General features: G+C 41.6%; 1 long non-coding RNA gene across 1 annotated transcript in view; it reads right to left on the bottom strand.

Moving 5' to 3' along the window:
• LOC145999175 (uncharacterized) overlaps positions 1 to 20,116 on the bottom strand; it is a 460,310-nt gene extending 440,194 nt beyond the window's left edge. The window contains exon 1 of the long non-coding RNA XR_014443373.1: positions 19,792 to 20,116. This is a non-coding gene — a long non-coding RNA (uncharacterized LOC145999175). The remainder of the gene's footprint in view (positions 1 to 19,791) is intronic.
• Positions 20,117 to 20,501: the final 385 nt, after the last annotated feature.

The following is a 20,501-nucleotide window of genomic DNA, read 5'->3' as shown; positions in this document are numbered from 1 at the left end:
AAACAAAATACCAAATGAATGGAGGAAGAATATCATTATCCCACTACATAAGAAGGGCAGTAGCTATGACTGTAATAACTACAGAGCAATATGCCTCTCATCAGTCGCTTATAAATTATACACAAGGATACTAGAAAGACGTCTCAGAAAAGTGGTGGAGGAAGATATGGAGGAGGAGCAGGCAGCATTCCGCCCTAAAAGGCAAACACAAGATCATATATATACTATAAGAACGATTATGGAAAAAAGAATTGCCAAGAACAAGGACACATACCTAGCTTTTATAGACCTAAAAGCTGCTTTTGATTCAGTCCCTAGGCAATATGTATGGGAAGCATTGGAGGCAAAGAAAGTACCAGTAAGATTGTTGAATGCAATAAAAATTGTATATAATAATCCTGTAGGAATAATTAGAGTAGATGGCGAATACTCAGGTGAATTTGACATTGAGAAAGGCATAAAACAAGGAGATAGCCTCAGTCCAATCCTATTTAACGTCTTTTTAGACGAAATTGCTAAAATATGCAAACGACGAACACACAGAACGAAGATAGGTATGTGGAGATTAAGGCCAGTATATATCCAAGCACTATTATATGCCGATGATATCGTACTGATATCAGATACACCTGAGAGACTTCAGCAAGCAGTGGAAGAATGGTATGAAGAACTTAAAAGGAAAGGCATGAAGATTAATATAGAAAAGAGTAAGATCATGCGGGTGACTAAAGAGGACAAGGAAAATGAAGCCCTGAATATAATATGCGAAGGGAAACAACTAGAGAAAGTAGAAACATATGAATACTTAGGAACTATCATAAGTAACAGTGGGAAAATTGATCAAGAGATAATGAATAGGACAAAGAAGGCAGCATCAGCATATTATCAAATGAGTAATACTTTGGTGGGAAAAAGAGAGATCAGTATAAAAACAAAAATGCAACTCTACAACTCAATTGTAGTTCCCATCATGGGCTATGGCACAGAAAGCTTAGCACTCCAAGACAAACATCTAAGTAAATTTCAAGCAATAGAGATGAAATATCTTAGAAGAACAGTGGGGAAAACTCGAAGAGACAGAATAAGAAATGAAAGAATAAGAGAAGAGGTAAAACAAAAGAAGACAATGACTGACGTAGTAGAGGAACGCCAGCTGAAGTGGTATGGACATGTAAATAGAATGAATGAAGATAGGAAAGCCAAGCAAGTGATGGAGATGAGGGTTGAGGGTAGAGTAGGAAGAGGCAGGCCAAGAAATACATGGGAAGATAGAATAGAAAAGATAGGATTAAAATATGGAAAAACTAAGAACGAAATGAGAAGAATGAGTCGAGACCGGACGGAGTGGATGAGATGGACAGAACGAGGTACCCGACGCTTAACGGCATAAGGGAATGGAAGAGAAGAAGAAGAAGATATCCGATTCACATGAAATGAATAATCCTAATCCGAATATCCGGAGAGTACGGATCAGGGTTGTTAAAGGTCCAGGAATTTTAAATAAATTCAATTCCGGTCCAGGAGAGAAAATCAGCAAGCATAAATGGATTCTGGACCGTAAAGAACCTTTTTATCTGTAAAGTATTTCAATTCGGTCCAGGACCATTTTTTCCCGATCAATTTAAATACGGTCCAGGAACCTGTTTTTTTTGTTTTTCCAATCAGTTTAAATAGGGTCCAATTACCGTATTGAAATGAAACAATACGCAACTTGGATCGAATACGGACCTAACGATAAAGAATTATCCACTTGTGATCATGAAAGACTAATCCAGGTGTTGGCTGTCTCAAGAATCTAAGGTGCAAGGTAGAAATGGGCGAAACGCGAACGCAGCAGCCACGTTACCACTCTCCATGTAGCCCCATTCTCTCGCGCGCGTTCCTTCACTTGGTTGTAGCAGCACTGCCGTTCCCTGTTGTAATACCTGCTTCACGTTACCTCATCGACGGCTCCTATTGGCTGCAGTTCCTGGATCGGATGCCGGAGCAACACGTGACGGGTTAGTTTGAACTCAATGTGACGGAATATCGTCCATTGCGTTATGTACTGTACAGTAACTCTTCGACAAGGAAGTTTTTGAATCTGGCCCACGAGAGAACAACAGTGTTTTTTTTATTTATTCCCTGCGCTACCTTTTCTACAACCGCAGTGTGACATTCCAATGTAAAACGTACTCGCGGAGATTTTTAGAAGGCAACTTTTAATCGGTCAACCCTGGTCCAGGAATTGTAAATAAATTCAATTCCGGACTGGGAGAGAAAATCGCAAACGTAAATGAGTTCTAGACAGTGTATAACCTTTTCATATTTAAAGAATTTCAATTCGGTCCAGGAACTTTTTACGGAAGAATTTCAATTCGGTCCAGGAATCATTTTCCCGCATCAATTTAAATACGGTCCAACAACCTTTTTTCAGGAACAATTAAAATACGGTACAGGGACCTTTTTTTCAATGTAACTACGCAACTTGGACCGAATTTAAATTGTGCAAGAAAAAAATGTTCCGGTCCTGCAGCGAAACTCAATAGAACCCATTGGAATTTCCAGGTTCCTGGAGCTTTAACAACCCTGGTACGGATATCAGGATAATGTGAATATCCGGAAAATTCGGATATCCGGATAGTACAGATTTGATGAAGGATTTGTAGAAAATCCGTACATGGAAAAACGAACATGTGGATAGCTCGTAAAACGGATAAACGGTAAAACTGTCCGAATAATGCACACATTCGGATATTTCTGATAATTCATATATTTAGATAAAAAATTTTGTCCGGATTTTGCCATCCCTAATGACAAACCGCATTGTTACTCACGAACCACACGACGAGAGGTTTCCCACTGCAAGAACGCGACCGACGAAGCCTCCTGCCTCGTTCACTTCCTCCTACAAAGCTACACAGTATCGCTGCTCGCTTTGCGGTCCACACGTGCATACGAGAGCGCTCTTTCACAAATACGGCGGGTTGGCCACGCCTGAATTAAGACGTATGCTGCGGGGGAAGTTCCTTTTATGGTTTCAAATGATGACAATGAGACAGCTGTGGTGGATGCGTTGCAAAAGTTTCGTTGTCTGGTTTCCCTCGCATTCCCCTTAACTTCGAGCACTGGCTAAAAGTGACGGCATCTACTTCCGTTGACTAAGGGAGCTTTTATATCGAAGTGGCGGGTGAAATGGATGACTCTTTCCGAAGACACTCAAATGTCAACCCCACTCCACGTAGTGCACCCTAGACTGCATTTTGCAGACTAACGAGGCTCTGGCGTCTGGACCCATGGCCAGTATAATCCTCAATGGAACATGTGAGGTATGCTGTCCATTGTGTTCGTGATTGTCATCTTATCACTCACTATCCATCCTCATCTTCGATATTAGCCAAAAGCTGCAGAAACGCAAAGTAAAACCTATATTGAAGTGACACGCGACATGTCGCCTGGCATGGGAGTGTTTAAACGTACCTTAAGAATTAAATGCAACCTTTCACACCAGGGACACGACATGCCGTTCTTTGTTTCGGTTCAATTGGTTGGCTTTCCAAAAAGCACCCAGTGAATTTCTCTCCAGCCACAATTTTATGAAATAGCAGGAGTCATCTATTTGAATAGAAGAAGTTATTCCATTACAATTAACGGCAAATGTAGCCTTTTTGGAAGAGGGGAGGGAGTCGTATTTCTCCACTTAAATAAATGTTATAACCGCTGGATTTAAGCCACCAATACATTTCGTTTTTCGACATTCTCATCAACTTTTGCATCTCTCACCCTACTTCCCCCATCTATCGGCAACTTCCGCAAAACGTTAAAAAATATCATATATTCAGTTAAAAAAAAAACAACAGGATCCTCTTATTGCTTTTCATTTCACCCGGAGCCGACAACGCGCCGGAAAAAAACAAAAGCATGCAGAGACCATTTCAATTCTTGGAACAATCACCGAAAAAGCTTATGACAAATAACAATTAACGCACTTTATCTCTACACCCAAATCCACACATGATGCGTTGTTCTCTGCTCTTGCGGGGAGAGGGAAGGAGGGCAAACACAGTTTGTTGATAGGAAGCCTTCCTCAATGAACAATGTCCAACGACCCAGTCGGCGCCACAAAAGAGTGGGTTTTCCATTGGAAATCCACGCATCATTGTTAACAGTGTTAATGACCGCCGATGCGTGAAATTGAAAGTAAATAAACACCACAATAAACATTGTTTCGGTGATTAACGTGATCGGGAATTAAAGAGTAGGTTTGAAGCGGGTACGATTGAAATGAGGTGGACTCTGGATTCCAATTTTGTTTATGTGTGTGTGGGGGGGGGGGAGGTATTCATATATATTAATAAAAGTAAAGCTATATCCTCTGTATTGCATGCCAAGAAGTCACATAGAGGGTGCGGACTTGTACAGTCAATGACACTTCTGGGTTGTAGCAATACCATTGGCCCTCAATGGAATAGTTAAAACCACATTTCCCGCCACTAAGTGGTCTATCGTCCGCCAACTGCTTTGCAAATCTGTGTTTGGCGCAAACATGGTGGCTGACCGTGCGGGCAAGCGAATATCAAGAAGCCCGATTCAGAAACCTGAATTTTGGTCTTCGGCGCATGCGCTTGTACAGCGGCGAAGGTTTTTTAAACTCGCTTCCAATATGCGCATAACTCAGCTTTACATCCAATGAGAACATCCAACTGTACATCACTTTTTAAAGTTCTCTTCACCTCCATCCTCTGTCTTTCTATGAGAAGGAATACGCTGTTCGAGCCAATTCAAGGGATTCAGTGTTGCCAACTTCGATACGTCAAAACATATTCTTGTCTCCATAACCGATTGCAGGTATTGTTATGGAGCTTGAAACCACCCTCAAAATAAATGAATCGGTCTCGTGAGATAAACTGTCACCCTTACAATTGCTGTCACACAAAAGACTTTAAATTTCGGAATGTAGTTGATGTTTTTGTGATGATGATTGCAGAATGCGTGCGGGCCGGCAATTGTTCATTAGTCAAAGGATTGCTTCTCTTTCTACTTAATTGTTGGTTGAAAAGACTTCATTATTGCCATACTTATTTACAGGCGTTTCGGCCTCATGAGCAGTTAACCAACTCTTGTCACAGATACAATACACACCACAAGACAAGATAACGATAATACAATAAAGATACAAAGATTATACAATGACAGAATAGTACCTTGAATTGAGAGTATTTGCACTGTGAAATAAAGGTATGTAATAAGTTGTAGTGTACTGTATTGTATATGTCAGTGCAGATGCAATTAATAAGATTGATAACAACTTATTTAGTTGTTTTCTTAAAACTATTATGGCAAATAATGTTAGTCAATGGCATAGGCGTAACTTGGCGGGGGCAAGGGGGGCACTTGCCCCCCAAATTTTCAGGCAACTAAATACAAAAGTTAATGATACTTTTGTTAACTTCTTGGGACCTGAGTAGGAAAAGTATTGAAGTGTATTTTTTTTTGATTGTGCAAATGTAAGCTATTCAGCAAAATAGTTCTGGTCGCTATTTTTATGGGATGGAACACTTATTAATTCTGCCCCCCTCCCCCTCAAGTTAAGTGTCAAGTTTGATTATGCCCCCAAAGCTAAGTCCCAAGTGTATTTTGACCCTCAAAGTTTAGTCCCAAGTTTTATTCTGCCTCCACCTCAAAGTCAAGTCTCTAGTTTGATGCTGCCTCCTCCCCCAAAGTTAAGTCCAAAGTTTGATGCTGCCCCCTCCCCCAAAGTTAAGTCCAAAGTTTGATTCTGCCCCCCCCCTCCAAATTTAAGTCCCAAGTTTGATTCTGCCCCCTCCCCCAAAGTTAAGTCCCAAGTTTCATTCTGTTCCCCCCAAAAGTAAGTCCCAAATTTGATTCTGCCCCCCTCCCCCAAAGTTAAGCCCCAAAATCGATTTTTGCCCCCTCCCCCCAAAAGTTAGGTCCCAAGTTACACCCATGGTCAATGGTTACTAGCTAGCGATGGCGGCACATTAAAGGAAATGCATCGTCCATCTTTACTACACCACAACCACGACTATCCCTTGGTTCTACAGCCCTTAATCTAATCGAGAAGAGACCACCCAGATGGATTTCTCCCTGGTCTCTCATTCCAGGATTCCTCACGTCAAACTCCACGTTCTCCAAGCACAGCTTTCTTTGTCTTGTCTCGCCTTCAGGTCCCCCGTGAGTTTTTACCGCATCTCCACGCAAACTGTGACGGTTGTCGCCAGAGGACACACAGAGACGCACGCCATGTGAGATTTTCAAGAAGTATTTACTTCTGAGGGGCAGCGCCAGGAGGATACTTAGGGGTGCTGCTTAATTTTCCTCCGCACCTCCTTCCGCGTCCCCTTTTCAGAACTGGAACAATTTTAATTCTTGCAGTGTCGTATTGTATTGTAACTTATTAAAGAACCACGTCTTCATATGGAGGAGCGAGGTTTTGAAGTGAGACCATTGTGTACAACAGGCATGCTACTCTGAAAGAGAAGTCGCATACAAAGATCGGCGACTGTTGTATATCTTTCCTCGGCATTGTTGTGAAGAATTATTTATTCTTTTGTTTATTCAGCTGGCCTGTTTGTGATTTTCGGAAATTACCTACACCTTTAGAAATAGGTTTTCTTTATCAAACATTGTTGAAAAAAGCAAGACTCTCTCTCTCTCTCTCTCTCTCTCTCTCTCTCGCTCTCTTTCTCTCTGCATAGTTCAAATTACAAATATCAAGTTACAAAACATGTGGTACAAAGTAAGCAAAATGAGCGTCACTAGTATTGTTCAGATTCATTGACATTTTCAAAACGGCCTCTAAAAGTTGATTAGTATTTGATGCATCCATTTTTAACGTTTCCTTTACTTTCAACTTCGCACCCCCTAAATTTGTTTTCGCACCTCCTCAGCACCCCTAGATGATTAATCCTGGCGCCGCCGCTGGCACTTCTGCACCGCCAATACAGGTACTTAAAAGTAAAGTTGCCTCATGTGGATTGCACCTTACCACAGAAGTACTTAGAGGTTGTGTAATCAGTATTTTATGCTTTAGAATTAATGAAACTTATGGCATTTAATTAATGGGCTCAAGAAACGTGAGAGATATCTTACTAGAGTAGCTTTCCATTATGGTAGTCCTTCAGAATGGTGACCGACGTTGATTCCTTTAACATCGTAGCCTATATCTTGGCTTTGCATTATCGGCTTTCTAATGAAAGCACAAAGAAAAAACTTTCATTTCCATTCTAATTATGTGTAAATGTATAAGTAAGTGGAAGTGATGAGAGAAGCACCACGCTCCGGCCGCTTGGGTGGCCTCCAAGTGACCAATGATGCGAGGCTTCTGTCGTCTTTTCAACTGTCAAGTGGGAAGCAACTAATCAGCGATTGTGTTTGGCTGGCATAATTTACTATCGTACCCCAGGGTGATGAAGGCCCCATGGGGTATCAAACAAATGAACATCGAACATTCCTCATGTTCCTGAATCTCTTGTAAGCACATAAATATCATCTTCGCACAAGTGGACCATTATTAGGGTGGGAAAAAATAGGGGGTCGAACGACCTTGGCGCACTGTACTTCCGTTTTTTCAGCAAACCGCGAATGCAGGATTACGCTTGCAACGTTGCTACACGACAACCGATGTTCTTCCCACAACGATTGGCAGATATAGCTCCCAAGGTCACACGCCAGTCGTATATATATACACGAGTCCAAAAATCGCTTATGCAGCCTACAGAAACATCACATCCCCGCATAAGACCATCCGCGAGGGGAACTAAACCCAGGTCTCCTGCGTACATTACCAAACAACCGCGGCATAACACAGACTTGAAAAATATTCCCTAACAGTGGATGGAATTAATCACGATATAAATTTGAGACCTAAACAATTTGATCACAATTTTATTCTACGACACTCTACACACCATGTTCTCTAAAGGGAAACTGTCCTTTCTGTTATGAAAGTACTGGCATACAGATACAATTGCCGAGCTTGAAACAATGAAAGCGGTTCGCTTTTTGATTGCTGAATTGTGGTGTGGCGTTGTCTCGGACGGTCAATTATAACACTCATTTCCACGGAAACGTGAACAGTTGCAAAGTCTGGTTCCTGGAAATTGCCTCACTACTGTCGATCGCCTTTATGGAATGCGACAAAGTGCTGTTCCCTTCCATGGCACGACTTCGATTTTTCCAAAGGATGACGGCGAATCATAGAAATGCGAACCACAAATGTAGCAACCATGCATGTATTATGCACGTACGTTATAGCGTTGGATGTGCACAATGTGTGGAAACAGCTGGCCAATAACGTCCAGAAGCGGGCGGGTTGGCTGAGTTCTGTTGGGATTTTTGGTGCAACACCGAAGAGATTTTATGTACCATAATCTGAGTTTCCTAGGCTACTGAGCAGTCTCCTTTTTAACGTTCCGGTGTGTGGTCCATTCCATTAATTTCAGTGGCGTGTGCAGGGGTTCTGTAATGGGGGTGTGACATACATTTATATTATTTGTAACTAAAACGTTCATAACATACTTACAAAAGAAGCTTAAGAATTCAGATTGTAAAAATTTAGATCAAACGTTTATCATCGCCTTCTGAATGGTTTGCGATCAAAATTGAAGAAAATGGTTGCTCAGCTCATGTGTGTGCAGTTTCTCGTTAAGTACCAATTGCCACTTTGTTGTGACACAACTGTTACTTCGGTATCACATGTTCCTGTGGTTTGAGTTCGAGTTTTTGTTTAAAATCAATTTTATGAACCGATAGGCTTATAAGAACTAGACTATAGTTTAAAGTAGAATCCGAACCACTGTAAAATGTGCCTTAACCGGGGTTTGAACCCGGGTCTGCTTGAAATTTCCCTATGCTGTAGAGTCGTGCAAAGAAGTACTTCCCACATAAGACTAATGGTATTAAGGCTCTATTGAGGAAATATTCTTGCCATGACTGTACACGCTGAAGGTGGAATCTTTACTGCATTTACATTCTAAATTTAAGGCACTTTCTTGCACAACATTGATTTAGCACTTTTGTGCATCATTGTTTCAAACAATTGTACGATAATTATCCTTCTTCGTGTTGCTTTATTGTTAATTTGTAATATCAATCTAAAATACACAATATTACATTCGCCTCAAGAGAGAAGAAATTACATTGCAATCATTACAATGGATAAACATTGTACGAAGTCATGAAATGTTATGTTTACAATCGGGGGGAAAGGCAGTTAAGACGGACTGAACAAAACTGTGTTATAAGTCACTGAAGCACCTCACTGTATTTCTAACATTTGCCCGACGATATAGCTTTTGGGTACAGATTAAAACGTTTACTTTCTCCGTGTGCGACTTACTTATCAAACAGGTTACGGCCACTTGCAGTGTTATCTTGACAACAGAATAACAATTTATTACACTGTGTATATGACTGGAGTAAAGGGTAATTAGGCTGTGCAAGGAATGGTTCCATGCCTCAAGCGAGCAAACGGTGGGCTGTTGCATAGCCATCGAACATGAAGGCCCGAGAGAAAGCGCGGCCTGTCTGCACTTCAATGACGTTGGCCCTCGCGTGCTATTACGCACCCAAATCAAACCTCCGATCACTCACGTCACATGAGAGGCAAAAACAAAACAAGGAACTTGCTGTTGGAAAGGTGTCTTCCATATTCATCAGCACACATAGCCAAGGGCGGCACAATGAAGGATTTAGGGAAGAGGCTTCGTTTCGATAACAATGTCCGGTGTAATCTTCGACTCTTATTTTTAACAGTTGCCTAAGATCCTCTTGTCCAAAGAAGAATAAAGTCATCACGTGGCACTGATGTTGTCAAAGGTCCGCTGGGGGACGGGTAGCTTGGTCTATTGTGCGGGAATTTGTTGCTAATCTTTGGATTTTAAAGGTGGTTTATATTGGTCGAGCGAGTAGCTGTTTACATACTTTCTACTAGACTCTAGCAAAGTGGGATAGTGGATGCAGCTGTTTGATGCTCTTTTGCCAGTATGAACCCGTCGACGTCATTGGCGATTTAAAAAAGAAAGCTCTGAAACGGCTCACACACTTTTTTTTACGGGAAATCAATACGAGAATGCACGCGGACATGTCTTAGAGAGAAAACTTGATTTTTCTATTTTCAATCGTTCTTGGTTGTACGTAAAACGTAAATTCTTTATTTTCAATTTTACCTCTCCTACGCTAAATACATCAAGTCCCACATCCAGAACTTATGGCCTCATATGCCCGTAGTTTTTGGTTGTTGTAGTTTCTTTTTGTTCCTAAAATCGACACAAATTCCATGGACACTCATAGTACAGTTCTACAAACTTTATGTTGTCGATCTTGGACCACCTATTCATGGTTGATTAAAAAAAAGGAAACTCACAACACTAAGACAACACAGACGCTATACTTTGCTCAGGAAGCGTTTACATTGACCAAGTAGTCTGTCGAGATAAGCGCTAGTGAAAAAAAAAAACAATGAGGAAGGAAGCAACTCGGTCGAGTCGCTGTCCTCCTTGGACAGCCATTCGATTGTCCTGACTACTGGAGCGAGTACTGGCTCCAGTACTCTCCCCAGTTGTTTAAAAGAGGAGAGTAGCTCGCTTTACACTACTCGACCAATGTAAACCAGGCTTAAGAAACGAGAAGGCGAATACGATGCAGAGAACACGCGGTTCTGCGCAGGCTCTTTTGCCTCTCAGTCGGAGGTAATGCTACACCATTAATCTAAAACTGAGACAGAAGACATTTACCAACGAAACTGGTTGATTTTTTTTTTTTTTGTTATTTAGCGTGTTTTTCTTCCACTTACGGTTAATCGCGACGATAGGGATGAGTGATGATTAGACCTCAGATTATAGGTTTTTAACCGATTTTTCCTTTCAAGGTGTGTAAGAAATAATAAGATATGTCAGCGTTTCGTTAAAAAACGCAACAACTGGTGAAGTTTCATAGTGCCTAAAAATACCTATTTTGCTTGTTAGAACCTATTTTAGGTCTATGCGCCTAAATCAAGCACTTTTTTAGGTTTGACAGGATTTTTATGTCACACAGAGGCATTTGCTTTGTTTGATCACGAAAAATTCAATGACGAACGTGTTTGAAACGTACTCTGTGTCGATTTCCCTTCATCCAAGTCCATGGCGATTTTTCAAAGCTCTAAACAAAGCAAAATGTCTGGTGCCACTGTGATCTGTACAATCCAAAGTGGTCTCATCTGTGGGGTCTTGCTCACTTTCGCGTCCCTTCGGTGCTTTGTGTGGCATTCAGGCCTTGCAAACTAACATTTCAGCATTGAAGTTTGCACCACTGACTATGTTTTTTGTTGAAAGATTATTTTCAGCATATAAGATGGTCCTTACAGACAAAATTGCGGAGTCTGACTGTGGATAACTTGAAAAAAAGATTGTTGCCTAACTATACGCCGAAGAGTGGATTTGAATAGTAAATTTCTAATTGTAAGTTCTGCCATCGCCGTAGGGTTAGGCAACACATTATGTAAGATACTGCGTATTTCAGGGTATAGATGACCCATTTTCATTGCCGGTGACTATACATAATCAGTATTTTTCAGGAATTTTGAGCTATTATAATTTCTTTTTAACCTACTTCAGAATTTTTCGAGCCTAACCTAAGATCTTTAGGAACTTCTTTAGGATTTTTTTACAACATATTTTAGGATTTTTCGAACCTATTTAGAGCCTATTTTAGGAAACTAAAAACCCACACTTTTTAGAACCTAAAAATGCTAGATCTAGTGATGATATGATAAAATTGATAAAGGAATACTCACAAAGTAAACATATGCCCAGACCGGGATTCAAACCAGGGACGAACAAAGCTATTTCAACTTGGAAAATTAAAATAATACTTGACTACAACGAACCTTCAATAGATGAGAACAACGTAAAACTACATCGAAAGCTACATAGAAACACAACAACACAGGGGCACAACTCAACTGAGATTCATAGTTCATACTGGCAATGTGACCAGGCGCCATAGCTTCGTTAGCCCGCTACAATGCAGATTCCTGAGGTATTACGTGGAAGGAAGGTTCGTTGATCTGGTAAAAATTGCGTTAGTAAATATTCAAATAACATCACTAATCATGTGATGTGAGCATCTCGCTTTGTCAACTGCATACAAGCGAAAGAGCTCTATTTCAGAGTAACATGCGAGACTCAGATCCCAACCTGATCGATAGACAATAGCCAATTGCTTGATAGATCAAGGGGAATCTTACAAGAAAAAATCTACGTAACAAGAATAAGGTCACAGACCGGAAGATAAAAAAGAGAGAGAGAAGGGGAGAAAATAAGAAACCCTCCCGTTTCATCTTCCGCGTCAACGCTCATCTCTTCCACTCTTTCGCTTCTTTCGTCCCTGCTGCACAAAAAGGCAGAGCTACATTCTGGAGGAGAAAATGCAAGAATAGAAGAATTCACTGCGTTCTTTAGACACAAGAAAGGCTCAGAGTAAATGGTTTCATGCAACATGACAATATAGCAGACATTTTAAGAATAGGAGTATGTGCAAGAATGAATTGGGAAACGTCTAACATTTAATGGACTCACTATTAAGTGAAAGTAAGTCAATCAAAACAAAAGAGAATAAGAGAGACTTGTCTCAACATGCCTCTGCCCTAATGTGGACCAGCAATAGTATTGCGATGCTTTACTAAGGTATATTTTGTGCAGCTAAGATTAGCTAAAGGTATTTTCTACTGTTACGTCGGGCGTCCGCCCTACATGCTGGCAAGGGAAGCGGGGAATACGCAGCAGACCAACCAGACAACAGCGGTGGCGCCGAGAGTTACGACGTCGAGGGGAGGAACCACTACGTGCACCTGCCTCCCCGATAGCGCAGTGGTAGCGTCGCCGCCTTGTAACCAAGGGGTCCCGGATTCGATACCCGGTGGAGGCACAGTGGTTCGGATCCCACTTTAAACTGTAGGTCCAGTCCCGATTAGCCTTACTGTGCATAAAGTGGACATAAAACGCCAACTCAATCAATACTACGTGCACCTCGTTCTACAGGCTGCTGCGTTTCTTATCGCGCTGGATTGGTCGCTCCCCGCTCCCCACTTACCTTACCAGCATGTAGGGCGCCCGCCGTAAGACTGGAACAGAGCTTAGTTTGAACTAAGATGTTCCTCTCTCAAAAACACGCACCTACATGGCTGCCGAGTGCCTTAGGTTTAATTCTGAGTCAACAGTTTGTTTTCATGTGTACAGACATTGGCGTACACAGGAGGGAGCTGATGGGGCTATATGTCCTCCCGAAATTGAGAAAATCATAAAGGAAAATGCAATCACCCTTAAATTGAACCCTGATTACCAGTTTTGTCTCTGAACAACTTTTAAAACAAAGGTTAGACATAGTAATTGAAATATTTTACACTGTACCCTGTACCTCCTAGAACGTAGCTATGTGATAACCACTTTTAGAATTACAGCCCCTCCGAAAAAAACAACAAAAAAAAACTAGCCAAATATGTTCAGACAAGCTAAGCACAACTGGAATTACAATTTAAAGTGGGATGCCGAATCACTGAGGAGTGTGATCGCCTTCGGGAACCGAACGTGAAACCCCTTGATACTATGGTGACAGCGTTGTCATCACGGTCCAATCTTTATGTAGAGCTCGGACCTTTATGTGCTGCACCTACAATAAAATAATATTGGGCGCTTCCATGTATGGAGTCTCACATCTTATGTATCACCGTATAGACCCATTCGGTGGTACATTATTCCCCCTAATTTGCACCTATTCTGCCTTTAAAACATGGTTGCAGTGAGAGAATTAAAGTAAAAATGTACGATTGTGGCTCTCTCAGACACTCACTCCTCCGTAAAATCGAAGCTACAGCCAATAAGAACACCAGGATCCAGAGCGACCCAATAAGAACACCAGGATCCAGAGCGAACCAATAAGAACACCAGGATCCAGAGCGAACCAATAAGAACACCAGGATCCAGAGCGAACCAATAAGAACACCAGGATCCAGAGCGAGCAAATAAGACTAAGAGTCCAAACTCCGCCACATAATAGTCATATATTTAACCCTACACTGGTTTCCATTTCTATATTCCCTTGAGGATGAGAGCAATGTATGCGCTCGAAACGTTGGAAGCCAACATGGACTTAACCTGGCTGGTAACCCGAGAAAACTTGTTCGATTTACATGTGATGTTCTGTAAATCGAGGGAATTTTTGGAAGAAATTGGAAATGTTTACCTTGTGGAAGGGAAATTCTTCTTGACCAATAAACGATTAAGCTCTGAGTTCACCAACATATAGAAGTACAACATAATTCAGTACAAGTACTGGTACTTTAGTATTATACGGACTACCTCATTTCTCTACATTCAATTATATTCCCTAACCTAACCCGTAAGTGTTTATTTTGCTTTCCCAGAAAACAGACAGTCTGAAATGAGGTAGCTCGTGTACTAGTACTAAAAGTACCCAACTCATTCCTTTTGAATTCAGAAACCAGTGTCAGAGATAAGTGAAGGTAAAGACTCAAGGAATCTGTACTGATGAGTGTAAGCCCTATATGTATGTGTTCATTTCTCAGATCACATTAATGAAAAATTATGATACACGCAGTGGCGGCGATTGAGTTCCAAAACTGGGGGGAGGGGGCAAGGACAGTTTACTTTCCCTTGGTACGTAAGGTTTAGCATGGTGCGGAAGGCAAAAGTGGGAGGGCATTGTCCCCCCCCCCCTAATCGCCGTCACCGGATACACATGAATGTACTTAAAGTTTTCTTGATTTTTTTGCACCTTCTTTTGCACCTAAACGGTCAAAGGCTTGCACCCAAAGATCCGGACTCTATTTATAAGATTTGAGAGAGTGAAAAATCCGCAAAATGTCTCCGCAATAGTGCATTTTCCATTGGTTAGATTAAGACCCCAATACATGTAAATTAGTGGTGTACCATGGAACTTGGCGTGCTACGGGGTGCGGTGAAATACAAAAGACCCAGAACGGGGTTTTAATTGGGCTTTAAACCAACCTACAAAGAAAAGAAAGAAACAAAAAGTAAGGTTGTATCGTGACTGCTGCTTAAACAGTGTTGTAAGTGGATGCAAGTATTGCATAATTTTTGTCCGCCAAACGCATTCCCTCAAGCTGATATTCCTTCAAACAGTACCGCCTCGCAAACTGAAAGAGAAAATTTCCCACGTAGAGAGAATGTGGAAGGGGGAAATGACTGCTTGCCTTGACTAGCGAGAGTCAAGGACACCATTCGTTGGTGCCCCCTGGCGTTACACTTTCATGCTGTATTGCTGGTATTATACGCTCCGCCCCGCTGGCCAGTAATCTGAAGCACAAATCAGCCGCGTCGTGACTCGCTCCTCGATGCAGAACGCTATGCTGGAACGCATGACTTGCCAAAGTGTAGCGATTTGCAAACAGTGAGAGAGAGGGTGATGTGGTCGTAATTCTGCACACACTGCCAGGAAAAAACTCTTTCCGAGGAAATTATTTTGTTTTTACTGAGCACGCAGGTAAATGGGCCTGGTTTCACGTATACACAGATTTATATCTTGTCAGACTAATTTGTTTTTGATTATTTAGTAGATTGCTTATTTCAGGCCGATTTAACACTTTTGCGGTTAATCGCGACGATGAGAGTGAATGGTAATTAGATGACGATTCACGACCGGATAAACCAACGCCGGGACGCAAATTTACAAATCCACTTGGCTATCGCAACGGTGGGCGTAGCTAATGGCAACATCCTACTTATAGCGCTTCTGACGTGACAACGGCCAATCAGCTACAGCTACATGCACTAATTATTTATTTAAGAAATTGCGGCATTAGGCATTTTAAAACAGAAAATAGCAAAATAAACTAAAATACATGCGGTAAATTGACTTCTTCACATCCCTAAACATTCCTTACATTTCCCCAGTATAAAACTGCTGATATAACCAAGGGTGGTTAAGTACAACAATAAGTTTAACTGACACAAACCCACTTTCAAACTACTGAGTGGATATAGTGTTACGTCTGGTCACTCTGAAACGGGTGAAGAGGTAGTATGAGAAAATGAGATTAATAGTTACACATACTTATTAGAAACCCCATTTTTATGTACCTGTTCACCTAATTCAGAGCCACCGGTCGCCGATGGCGTCTTCGACAGTTTCCCTTCATCAGTTTCATCAACTTCATCCTCGCGTTGCGATTAGCCAAAAGTCGCAAAAAAGCGACGCTAAACAAAAAATAAAATCAGATACTGTGTTACACAATGTCTACTCCCACCGATACATCATGAAAACTTGTTTCTTTGTCGCTCTCGTTTTAAATTTATCGCCCGTCTCCATGTACTGTATTTGTATTATTCTTCGTTCCTTTACTAATTACACTGATAAATCGTGATGATATGCACGAACAATACACTGATAAAATATGTTTGACAACATATGCCGGTGGACCATTCACAATTCGACCACCGAATATCTGTTGCTGAATTCGTTATCATCCGTACTTGAACATGGGAAGTCCACGCATGGTGCAGGAAATACTCTCACTTCGAAAAAAAGGGGCTCTGTGTTCAAATCACAATTGTTCTATCAGCAGCTTCTTCATAGTGGGACGGGGAGGGCAACGGGAAAAAAGTAAGCAAACATGATTTAAAAATTATCCAACCATTTCTGTTTACACCCACAGCAATTACAATACACGAAAAAATGCAAGGAAACACAATGGTATCAATTTACTTTGCAAATCCGAGTAATGAGTTTACGATTTGCAATGTTATTTTTGGAGCATCAATGTCGACATTGGACTAATTGCATTTTACCCATAATTCCCGGATTTGGAAAGGGATTCAACGACAAAACGTCACTCATTGGCGTCCACAATATACAGTTAGGGTTCTACGACAATTGCACAGCTCCAAGTCTTACCGCAAGTAGCAGTTGTGTTGTGGTCCTGGACTATGCAGAAGCAAGTGTGCATGCATGACATATGAAGATGCAAGGGCATAATCACATAGCCCTGAATACAATTGTTTGATTATTACTTAATGCTTCAGTCGCCCATTTATTCCGACTTGTCAACTGTGAACATCGGTCTATTTCCAAATAATACTAACTAAAGAACCAACTATGTGCCTCCACCGGGTATCGACCCCGGGACCCCTTGATTACAAGGCGATGACGTTAACCCTACGCCATCGGGAAGACCCGATCTACGATTCGACTCGATTCCACGGATATTTGGTTCGATTCTAAAGGGTTAAATAGCCAGATCGGAGGCAGAGGGTCCTGTCGATTCATAAGGCTCAAGGTTCGAGTGTCAGATAAGAAATGGGTGTTTCTTTGTGCATGCCAGCAATATGTAATCATCATTTATCCTCATGTCCGTGATTAGCGTAAACAAGCCAAAAATCAATAATTAAAAAAATACACACTGCTGGTGAAATTAAACAGATTTTCAGCATTGTTGCATTGTTTTAGGCTTCCGAGTCATATTTCGTAACATATTGACACCACTAGCCAACCGCGAAAAAGCCATTGTAGATGATAAAAAATATAAATATCAGGGAAAAAACTGGTAAAAACTCGCAAGAACCCAAGCCTAATTTCTAATCGTAAATTGGGTACATGAAGATATTTTAGTCTAAGGAGTGAATATCCCACAAACTTATTTTTAGAAACTACATACACTAAAGTTTTTTTTCGGATTATGCTAATGAAGCAAATCTTCGCGGAAAATTACATTTCTCTTACACAAGAGTTCATATCGTAGGCTGTGAAGCCAAAATACAATAGAAACGCCCTCGTATTGCGTGGGCAGGATAATAAACGTTCGCCCTATTAGCCCCGCAAGTGCTAGACCCCACCTTGCAGAGAAGCTAATCACACCCACCTGAGCAAGCATTGCATCTACAAAGACGCGAGAGACGTAAATATTGGAATTGGAAAGTTATCAAGAACGTCTTATGTTGCAGGCAGGCTGTCACTGCTAACCGTCGGTGCCAGTCATTATTACAAACTCTAGTACAATTACGTGCTACGTCAAATATCATTACACCACTCGCATGTTTATTTTGTGCGCCAAAAATGCTTACATTAAACTTATGGATTTATCACAAATTCGGACAAGAAAATAGTGGAAACCTAACAATCATACTACAGTCAAATGGCATTCAAGCCAAATACCCCTTCGTTACTACATAAAAGCATTAACCACTCCCGAGAAATAACCACCTCGGTGGCCTAGTGGGTCGACCCATGCCCTCGTCATAGAATGTTCGGGGTTCGAATCCCGGCCTGTGCACGGAATATTCCTTTTCGGGTGTCCCTGCATTGCATCAGTTTCCTGTAATTATCACTCATCGCTAAAATACAAGGCACAAGATCTCGGTGGGGCGTTCACCAGACACGGGTGACAAGAAATTGTGGCAAAGTGAATTTTAAGACCACTTTATGGTCAGGCTTGTTGAGGCTAATATTTATTATCAAGTCTACGTTGATAAAACTAGCACTGTGTGACTGTGTGTTTATACGTGACTTTGCACAAACAATACAACCAGTTTCAAAACTAAGCACCATTCTCAGTAAACATCAGAGACTTGGTGTTGTTCCAGCCTCGTTAGCGACAAGTACGTTTTCCACTGTGCAAAGAAATACTCGATTTTACTGTTTCTTCTAAGAATATCCCTTATTGCCCCCCCCCCCCCAAGTTGTAATTTGGAACTGGGTTTTCGATCGTAATGCGCACCTTGGTTGCAAGTGAGTGCAGCAACACTGTTGAAGGGGGGACCTTCTAGGTTTGACAAATTCTCTGCACGATATTCGAACATTTTTGGACGATTTTTAAGCAAATTGCCATCTCCTAAGTTAGAACTGCCACCAGCTCAGGTTTAGTTTTTATACTATTTTTGGTACTTTAGTATACGAACTAATTCATTTGTCAATGTGACGAGGTTTAGGTTAGGTCTGTTAGGTTAGGTTCAATTAGCATAAATACAGCCTAAATAATAATTTTTCATTGTATTTATGCTAATGGGACCTAACCTAACCTCGTAAGCATTCCTCGTCACGTAGATAAATGAGGTAGTCCGTATAATACTAAAGTACCCTATTTTTGGTCAAAATAAAATCTTGAATTTCATTCATTCTATGGTTTTATCACCTACATGTCTCCTTTTCAGAGGAGGCCGAAGACCCAAACTCACCTTAATCAGTTCCTTACCGTAAGGATGGGAATGGGATTTTTTCCCAGCAGGCAGAGCTATATTTTATCAGATTTTACAAGGAAATCCGCGAATGTGTGAGGGTCGTAGCCACCCACCACCAACTACCCCGGGGAAACACCACTGTTACAATCGCGTACAGATTACCTCTGGGATATTCGCGACAATGGGCCTTTGCAGTTATTTCTCATTTCATGAGCATACTGGCCCTCAGTAGCGTGTCCAAAGGGGGGTTGGTTGGCGTCATGCCTCCCTTTGGCTCAGCATCTCCAAAATAAATAACTTTAAATGCTGGGAAATATGGCAAAATATATGCGGACTACTTAAAAAAAATTTATGACGGATCCCCCCCCCCCCAATCCTCCTTTTGAAATTCCTAGACACGCTGCTGCTGGCCCTGAAATTTTACGTGGGACATAAACCACGAATCTCATCATACCTTGCTCGCGATGCCATTCAAACTGGTTTTGTAAACACCCGATAAATACGTGTCACAACAACTTTCAATTAGCATGTAAATTCGCCCTGTTGAACCACATCCGCCACTACTCAAAAACCACCAACAATACAGGAAGGTACTCACCAATGCTGGCCAATGGCAGCCGGTAGCTTATTCCCCGTCCGGCCGACACAATTCAACACGACATTGAAGGCAACACCACAGTGAGACAGGCACAAAAATACAACAAAAACATTCTCCTGAAAAACAAAACCACTGGTGCACACTCGGAACACAAAAAAAGAGAGATGGTGAGAAGAAGCGTAACACTACGGCACAAAATCACTCATGACGACGTAACTCCGTAAAAGAAGAGATTTACTTCAGTAAAAAGATCCACAACTCTGTCTGAAGACAAGTCACGCGGCTGTTTCGCCGGTTCTAGAGCGTCACACTCACGGCTCAAAGGTCCGCGCGTAACTACATTGGCCGCGTGGATCGGGTCGAGGGAGCGAGGGCGAAACTTCCCGAACAAGTACGATCGTTGCCGAACGCTTCTCGCGTGACACGGCGAGATAGCAAGCGTACCAACCGCACGTACAGCGAGCAGGAGGCCGATATTTTCCTTCCTTACTTGGACATTCCTTCCCACTTTCCTCTTTCGCAAAACCGTGAGATCTTTCAACCAAATTACAATTACAAATTTAAGAAAAAGAGGGTTGTTTCGTCTCTTTTATGGACGCTGTAAATTCAGCAGGTGAGCAACAATACTACAGTTGAAACATGCTACCGGCAGCCTTTGTGAACATTGCACTGCAGTTCATTTCAATCAAGACTTGCAGCAATGCAGGTGG

Source organism: Lepisma saccharinum, chromosome 1, assembly GCF_977018435.1.
Source record: "Lepisma saccharinum chromosome 1, izLepSacc3.1, whole genome shotgun sequence".
Lineage (NCBI taxonomy): Eukaryota > Metazoa > Arthropoda > Insecta > Zygentoma > Lepismatidae > Lepisma > Lepisma saccharinum.
This window is presented reverse-complemented; position numbering and strand designations above follow the sequence as displayed.